The sequence below is a fragment of the Crocuta crocuta genome, unplaced genomic scaffold (assembly GCF_008692635.1).
Source record: "Crocuta crocuta isolate KB4526 unplaced genomic scaffold, BGI_CrCroc_1.0 scaffold862, whole genome shotgun sequence".
Taxonomy (NCBI): domain Eukaryota; kingdom Metazoa; phylum Chordata; class Mammalia; order Carnivora; family Hyaenidae; genus Crocuta; species Crocuta crocuta.
Genome location: NW_027529584.1, coordinates 377750 through 386426, shown reverse-complemented (window position 1 = coordinate 386426; position 8677 = coordinate 377750). Strand labels below are relative to the sequence as shown.

At 54.4% G+C, this 8677-nt stretch overlaps 1 protein-coding gene across 1 annotated transcript in view; it reads right to left on the bottom strand.

Moving 5' to 3' along the window:
• The window catches only part of RIMBP2 (RIMS binding protein 2), a 93820-nt gene extending 89773 nt beyond the window's left edge, over positions 1-4047 (bottom strand). The window contains exon 1 of the mRNA XM_077761720.1: positions 3967-4047. The gene's annotated coding sequence lies outside the window, so the exon portion shown is untranslated. The remainder of the gene's footprint in view (positions 1-3966) is intronic.
• Between the last annotated feature and the right edge of the window lie 4630 nt (positions 4048-8677).

The window sequence follows — 8677 nt, the reverse complement described above, 5'->3', positions numbered from 1 at the left end:
GCGGGGGGGGGACGGGAGGGGGGGAGCTCAGGCTTCACTCTGCTGCCCAGTGGCCTTCCCAGCCCTCGACGGCACCAGAGGCCTCCGAGAGAGGCCCCCCGCTTAGCAGCTCCCGTCCGCTGCCGCCGTCAGAGCCGGAGCCAGGCACGCCCACGGGCGGAGAGCTCTCCCGGGGCCAACCCACATCCCGCCGCGCCCCTGCGCTCGGACAAGAACGTGCTCCTGGGAACCGAGCCAGGCATGGAGAAAGAATTCTCAGAATAGCAGAAAGGACATAAAGAGGTTTTCGCTGAGACCTAGAAACTACAATCCCACAAACAAAACAAAACAAAACAAAGCACACAAAGAAACGAATTGGGAAAGGTTCCAAGATGTTCAAAGTCAGGAGTCCAGACAATTCCCTCCTTTGTTCTGGTCAAATGGAAAGCTAACAGTATGTTCACTCCTAGCAGATTTTGTTTTGAGGAAAAACAGATGATACTCAGGTGTCACCCCCTGGGCCAGGGCCCCTCCTTCCAGCCAGGGCTCTTATTACCCCCAAACCGCGGGTGTCTACAGGCGTCGTCCTTAACAACTGCCCGTGGTTTTCTCTCATTAGATGAAGAGCGAGAACAGCTAGTAAACAAGATGATTGTTCTTCATACCTGTGATTCATAACCGGACCCAGAACTCCCACCACCCTCAGGCTTCGGGCCACAGGTAGGCGGAGTTCACGGGCGATGGGTTCATAGGTCATGGAGCCCCGCACCGGCCCAGAACCCGGCTGCAGGGCGCAGGTGCCTGCCGCCCGGGTTTGCACGCTGCCCCGGGACCCTCCCACTGCACGCAGACACAGCCCTTTACTACCTGGACCACCATATCCGGCCAGTCGACTCACTGCCGCTTCGAACCGCAGGCGTGGGCGCAGGGCGGTGGCACCAGGTGAACACGCAGCCTGAGGCCTCTGGCGGCGATGACCCCCCGGAAAGCGCCCACACCTCCCGTTTGCTCCCAGGAAAAGCTGCCCAGTTTCGGGGGGAGTTTAGTAGGCGAGGCAAATGGGAAATCTGAATTGTTTGTTTTAAATCAGGGAAAAGTCGGGTTTGCCGGCTTCAAGGGCACTGGACACACTCTGCCCTGCGCCCTGGATTCCCAGCTCATTCATTTCCTTGCACAGGGCTGCCCGCCCCAATCCAACTTTCGACCCAATCTCCAGAGAAGCCCTCGTCACAGTCTGCACCTCAAAGGCAATCATTTCTGGGAAGGCTACGGGACGACCCTGACTACGAGCTTCCTGCTTGCACAGTTAAGAGCTCGGGTCATTACTGCTGCTTTCCTAGTCAGGGACCCTGGGGAGCACACTGCAAACCCAGGCCAGAATCCGATGGGGAGTCGGGGGTTTCCCGACTTCATCCCGAGAACGAGGAGGGTTCCCTGTGTTTCCCAGGGTCACGGGGACAGCGCCCCCATCCAGAGGCTCGTNCCTTCAAAGCTAGCAGATAGCAGAGGGCAGGACAGAGCTGCGTGTCTCCCTGCCTTCTCTCTGAAGGCTCTGCTATCCCTGTCTGTGCTGTGAGTCACCGGGCGCCCTCACACACCTCTGCAAAGCTGAAAGGAAGATAAGCTCTTGTCTGTGCCAAGCAGCCTCGTGTAAAAAGCCAAGGTGGGGATGCAGCATAGGAAGAAGTTTCCAACCTGACGTGAAAAGATGTCGGACTTTGCGGGGATCCCGTGGAAGCGGGGTCTGCCCATCGGCACAGCCACCCAGCCAGGTNAGAGACAAAGCCACCCCTACTTCAACCCTCCCTACAGCCGGCCCGTGCCAGCCCGTTCTCAGCCTGCACCTGCTGCCTAAACCCACCATCACTTTTCCCTGCTGTTCCTGTTGAAATGAAAATACTCCTGGGCAGAAGGAGTCACTAAGCCTCCTTCTGCATTCATGCCTCCGCGAGAGTGAGTCTTCCAGAGCCTTTCCTGAGAGATTTGGAAAGAAAGAGGACGGGGGGTGGGGGCTGGTGGGATCAGGAGGGGCAGGCACTGCAGGGGAAGCGGAGACGTGCTGAGCACACATCTTTTTAGAAGGCAGTGGTGGGGCGCCTGGGTGGCTTAGTCGGTTGAGCGTCTTACTTTCACNCCACGAACCGCGAGATCATGACCCAAGCGAAAGTCGGACGCTTAACCGACTAAGCCACCCAGGCGCCCCCCCTTGTAACCATTCTTAAGTGTACGGCTCAGCTGCACGAAATCCGTCCACACTGCGATGCAGTCGTCACCTCCATCCGTCTCCAGAATTCTTTTCACCTTCTCCAAACTGAGATTCCATCCCCATTAAACTGTAACCCTCCCTGCCCAGCCCTTGGCTCCCGCCACCTGGCTCTCTGACTCTGAGGACCTGGGTCCCCGGATCTCTAGGGACCTAAGTGGAACCACACAGTATCTGTGGAGCGCCGTGTCCTCGGGGGTCGTCCTGGTGGTAGTGAGTGTCAGAATTCCCTTCTCTCTAAACACGGACCACATCGTGTTTACCCACGTATCTGGCAACGGACACTCGCACTGCTTCCCCATTTGGCCATAGTGCAAATAGAGCTGCTGTGAACACCGGTCCACAAATATCTCTTCCACACCCTGCTCTCGACTCTTCGCAGTGTGTACCCAGAAGCAGAAGTATCGGATCATATGGTCGTCCTATTTTTAATTATTTAAGAAACCACCGTCCTGTTGTCTGTGACAGCTGTACCGTTTTCCACTCCTGTCAACGGAGCACGAGGGTCCCAATTTCTCCACATCCCTGCTAACACTTATTTTCTGAAAAGCACATCTTTTAAGAAAAACTTGGCCACTAGAAGGCAGAAAATAAGTGTCAAATCAAGAAAGTTCTCATTTTTGTGTGTGAACCATTAGAACTCCGTTGTTCTTTGAAATACATGTTAGTACAGCTGTGAAATTAGCACCTGCAAACTACCAGTCAATCATCAACAAACACTCTCTGAGCACCTACTGTGCGCGCTGCCATAGGTGCTGAGGACACCCTGATGGATACGACAGCAACTGCCTGCGCTCCCCTGGGAGCCAGCGTTCCCGTCGCGGGAAGACAGGCAGACCCGTAAATGAAGACGCGTGATCAACTACGTGGTAAGAGATCGAAGGAAACAAAAACCAGTGAGGTCACAAAGAGCAAAGAAGGAGCGAGAGCGGCCAGCTCGGTGCAGCAACGCGGAGCGCCGCTGAGACGGCACCTCTGAGGAATGGATGCCAAGAAACGGCGGGTGTCGGAAGACAAGGGAGGAGAATTCTAAGCAGAGAAAATTACCGAGCACCGAGACAAGCTTGGTCTGACGAACAAAAAAGTTCAGAGCGGCCAGAACCTCATGAGCCAAAGATGGAGCGGCAGGTGAGGCGACGAGATGGCGCCGCGGGAGGACTCGCACGGCCACTCGCGGGGGCGTTGGGGGTGTGCTCAGAGGAGCAGCGCCTCTGGTCCTGTCACCAGACTCCTTAGCTGCTGCCAGAAAATGACCCGGGATGACAAGAAGGGAGGCGGGCATTTAGGGGACAACAGCAGCAGGAGAGGTGGCCTGGAGGCTGTGACGTGACTTGCTGGTGAGCCGGATGTGGGCACGAGGGGAGGGGAGAGTCCAGATAGCTCTTAGCCCCCTTCCCCGGGCAGCTGTGTGGACAGGAGTTCCATCTACTGGGCAGAGAAAAGCTGGCAGGGGTTGGGGGGCTGGTGTGTGCAGGTTTGAGGGACCCCAAATGCTTTGCTCTGGGCTCGTTGTTAAGGATATGATCCCGACAGACTTCCACGTGCAGAGAACTAGTGGACAGTGAACGGGACGCCACTGAGTGCTTTGTGCGGGCATCACAGGAAGGAATAAAAGGTATGTGTGCCAGGAACTGGCCACCCACGCACTGGGGGGAGTTGGGTGGTTCCCTCTCCCCCCGCCCTCCTTCCCGAGACCCCACCACCACCACCCCACCTCCGGTTACCTTGTGAGGCTGCCAGCCCCGGGTGGGAGGGCCTGCTTGGTGGGGTCTCAGGGGGTGCTTCCCCTGGATGGCATCCTTCAGTTCATTTTCCTAGGACAGAAGGAAAGGGCATCATGAGATGACCCCCCAGCTTCAGGGACACAGCCGAGCACGGAGGCCGAGGGTTCTGACCTGGAAGTCGGACGCAGGGTAAGGGGTGATTCTGCGGTCTTCACGCCGTGTGAAGTGGGACAGGCTTCTCTCTGGACTGTGACTGTCCTACTCTATAAAATGGGGGTAAAAGCACTCCACGATGATGTTATGATTATAATAAAATAATATATGTTAAGGGTGTAGTGAGGGTCCCAGCAGATAAATCACCCCTGGTATGCAGCGTGTTTACGTGCGTTGCACATTTGCATCCTAACACAGCCATCTTGGTAAGTGAAGCTTTGACCTGACCCTTTCCTCACACACACTGGTCCAAACAAGTCGCCCTGATAGCATTGGAGAAATTTTGAAAGGGTTTGTCCTGCTCAAAAACGAGGTAAAGAAAAAAACCTATGAAGACTACAAATGGCCGGAGCACCCGTGGTGAGTGGGACTTTCGGGCCAGATTCTCAGGCACAGAACCAGGCACCGAATTGGGAGTCCAGGTTTTGTTTCGGTTTTGGTTTGTTTTCGGGCGTATGTGGGACTTAAATTTCATGCATGAGGCAGATCTGAACAAAGCTCATCATGAGCCCTAAGGCTGGTCCACCCCAGACTCCAAAGAAAGCTGAATATAACCGACGTCTGCCCGGAGTTGCAGCTCGTGTAAGGTAACGCGCCCAGAGAAGCGGAGGGAGCAGGCCCGGTGCTCAGTGTGTGCGCTGTGTTACACCCTGATATCACCTACTAAGAGAACTGTGAGCTGCCAGTAACAAAACCTAACTCAAGACCGGGGGCATTGGGAGTGTGGCACAGTAACTACAGCGAGGTGAGACGGGGGGGACTGAGCACAAAGAGAGAGAGAAACTGGGGATAATTTTCCCCATTCAAGAAAAGTCTGAAAATAGAAATTCCAAAACACATTTAAAAGAAAAACTCACAATACTATACAGATAGGACAGAACCCATAATCAGGATGCACTGATGCCAGAGGAAATAAAAATAATAAAGCAATCTGAAAATGACTTCTGTGTGTACGTTGAGGGTTCTCACAAAGAGGGAGAAGGAAGGACATCCATCCAAAAAGAACAAGAAAGAGGTAATAGAGAATATGAATGGCCACAGTGGAAGGCGACTGGCAATGCATCAGCCTCCACCAGTGGGGTCTGCGATCTTGTTTCCTGATCCTTCAGGTTTGCCTCCATTCACCCCTCAGTGAGTCGATAACCGCAGGCCACCCACACCTGGGACTGAACGGTGACGACGCTCCACTCACCTTCCCAACAGGAAAAGGGCAGAGCCCTGTGGTTTCAGACGTTTCCCACAGCAAGGAGGCTCCTCCTGGCTATTTTCAGGTCCCATGTTTCGGTCAACGTCCTTCCCGCGCCACCACCATCATCAGGAGCCCCTCCACTCTTTGGCATCTACCTTGTTTCCACGGTGATAGAACACAAGGAAGCAACCCTACACGCCTTCCCAACACACCATACCAATGGTGTTCTGTTCTGGGAACAACGATTCCTTCCCCAGCCTGTGGGAACGAGCGTGGGAATGAGTATCGGGGATATTCCCCATAACGCTGGGGATCTAGAGGGGATGGGTGTACTCATCGAAACACCAGAGTCCGGACCTTGGAGACCTTCGATACCCCGCAGTAGACACAGGCAGCAATATCTCAGAGGCTCAAAGGAGGAACTTAGGGGTTACAGGGATTGGAGGATGGGTTCTGAGGTCACACTGCCCAATACAGCCTCTCGCCCTTCCTTCCCCTGGCAAGCCGCGTGGCCTCAAGTGGGCTGTCCGACACCTCCACACTCTCTGAGGTCTAAGGTTGTAAAAATGCCTACACGATCACATGGTGTGGAGACGAAGTGCGCTAATTCTCCCCAAACACCAAGCACATTCCCGACACACAGTCACAGCTCAAAAGGGTGGCCCCCTTCCCTACTGAAGGCAACACCACCTCTGGCTACATCTTCCCATCTTCCACTTTCCACCACCAAACGACGGCTTCGTTCATGACATCACCTCTCTGCACCCCACTTAGAAGAGTGGATGCAGGAAAGGAGCATTGGGGGAAGGGAAACAGCACTGGCCCATTCACCCAGTTTTCCGGAGGCTACAGAAAGGTCCCATTCACTTATTTTGTTTATGTTCCTTCTCAGTGATTCAAGGTCAGCTACTGAACCTGATGAAATCCATCTTCCCAAGAAAAAAAGCTCAAGATCTAAATCCTGTCCAAGAAGCACTGATTCACGATGTCACCAGGCAAAGGGAAAGAAGTAACACAATCTCTTGCCGATGCCGTTTCTCCAGGCCAGTTGAGGCATGAAGTGGCACTGTGGGCACCACTTACGATACTGGTTATCCACCACCACCACCTTCCCCTACCCCCCGCCCCGGCAAGAGGGCCAACCACAGAAGAGCTGCTGAAAACAAAATCATTCCCGAACAAATAATCCTCTACCCCTCACTTAGATCATCACAAAATACCCGAGCAGCGCGCCAGAGCCCTTCACACAATGGTGCCGACAGAAGCCCATTTGTCAGCAAAGACACCCAGCCAAGGCCCAAAGAAAAGAGAGAAGATACCAGTTTGAACCTGCAAAAGCTATGTGATTTATTCTCCAGATTATGGGTATCTCACTTTATCCATGCTTGCTGTTTACCCCCGGAGACAGTGCAGAGGTGGCTGGGGCGGGGAGCTATGGCGCTGGTTGCAGGGGTGGGAGGTGGGGGGCGGGTCTTTGGTTCCTGCAGACTTCACCCCTGTGGTCTCAGGGCGCGGCGCTGCTCTGACACGCACGTATTTGCAGTACGCAGGGGAAGATTCGGAACATGCCTGCTGTCCAGGCGTCGGGTCCCATTCAGATGCTGAAAGTAAGACTTACCCTGGAAAGTCTCATCGCTGACACGGTGCAGGACCAGAGCTGCCCACCCAGGGGTGCCGTCCCCGCTCCAATTAAGGGACTCCTTTCGGAACTGATCAGCACCACTGAAGAAATGCCGCCAAGCAAAGCACAGATCACCTTGTGTATTGGTCGCATGCTTGAGACCAGCAGGCCCCCAAAAGATGTGGGCTTGTGGTCGCAACACGACAAAACGGGAGTCTCCCAACAGGCGCGGGTGGCTCCAGCTATGGCAGTTCTCGGGAGGGGGAGGAGGGGGAGGAACGAGTAGATGGAACATCAGCTGACAGTCCTGGCCGAGTCGCGAGGCCTCCCGCAGCCGGGGGTAAGTGGCCGGCCACGGCGGTGCCCCCCGGCGCCAGGCGCACACGCCCGGCTCCAGGCGACGGCGCAGCAGGGCCCCCACTCGCATCCCCTCTTGTGCAGGTTTGACACTGTTCACTGTGGACCACATCTGAGAGCCAGGAACGGAGTTTGACGACACACACCCACGGCCTGAAGACAGGGATCTGGTGACTCACGCATCACCAGGACTGAGATAATGAAGAACTTTCCGAGCGCTGCTGGATGAAGTCACCCTCCAGCTCAGCGCGCCTGACCTGAAATAACGGCGTGAAGAGAGAACAAGCAGCCTCTGCGTCTCTGCTTGCTTCTGCACAAACCTCACAGCTGTCCCTTCCACGGGAGGTCCTGACTATGGCAACAGTTGGAGTCTCAGACCCTTTAAGCATAAAGCCACACAAAGTAAGAGGGTTTCGGATTTGCCAGTCGGTGGATGCTTAGTGATACAGGGCCTCCCCTGCAAGAGTCAGAATGCCACCTGCCTGCAGACGCAGAGGGAAGGGCACAGTCCTATTTCTGCTTCATAGATGAACACGCAGAAGTTAGGACCAGCTCCCGGCGGGCCGACCGGAAACCTGGGATCTGATCGCAGCAACTGCTGGGACCCTGTAACCCCTGAAGCCTCCCTCAAAGGGCAACTACAGAAAGTGCTGGTTAGGGAGTTTTTTAATCCATGCATATCCACTAATGCATGAAACTGGACTGGCCGTATTTGATTTTTTTATCTCTTGTTTAGCAAAACTATGGGGGTGGGGGACAAATTCTGATAAGAATAAAGCAGAAAGAGAAGAGTCCCAGCAAGAGTTACGAATCCGAACACCCCAGGGAGTGAGCAGGCAATATAAAGGGGTAAATTGGGCCTTAAGAAAAGAACATTCTAGAGTGATAAGAAATGCAGACTGGCGAGGCTCAGGCCCCCTCTAAAGAAGTCAGCGGCAAACTGTCTCCAACCTGTTGGTGCGAGGTAAGAAGGGGGTCCAGCTGCTCCAGGTTTTTAGGAACTGGAGATCTGGGTTTCCATCTGAAACCCCTGTTTTTAAATGTTGGCTCTTAATTCAGACAACATACACTGCATACTCCTTCCCGTAACAGATATGTCTACAGGCTGAGTTGGCTTAAAAATGGGGCAGTTTGTAAAGGAAGTCAGGCCTGCTTAGAATGAAGGGGGGGTGGGATGAGGCGGAGGTGGGAGAAGGTGGAGTGCCTTCCCTGTGTGCAAGCAGAGAAAGGAGACGTAGGGTCACCAAAGATAAGCTGGCCACTTGCATCTACCCGCAATGTTGCCTTGGCTACCTGCTGTGCACTGAAATGTGTCCCCCCATATTCACATA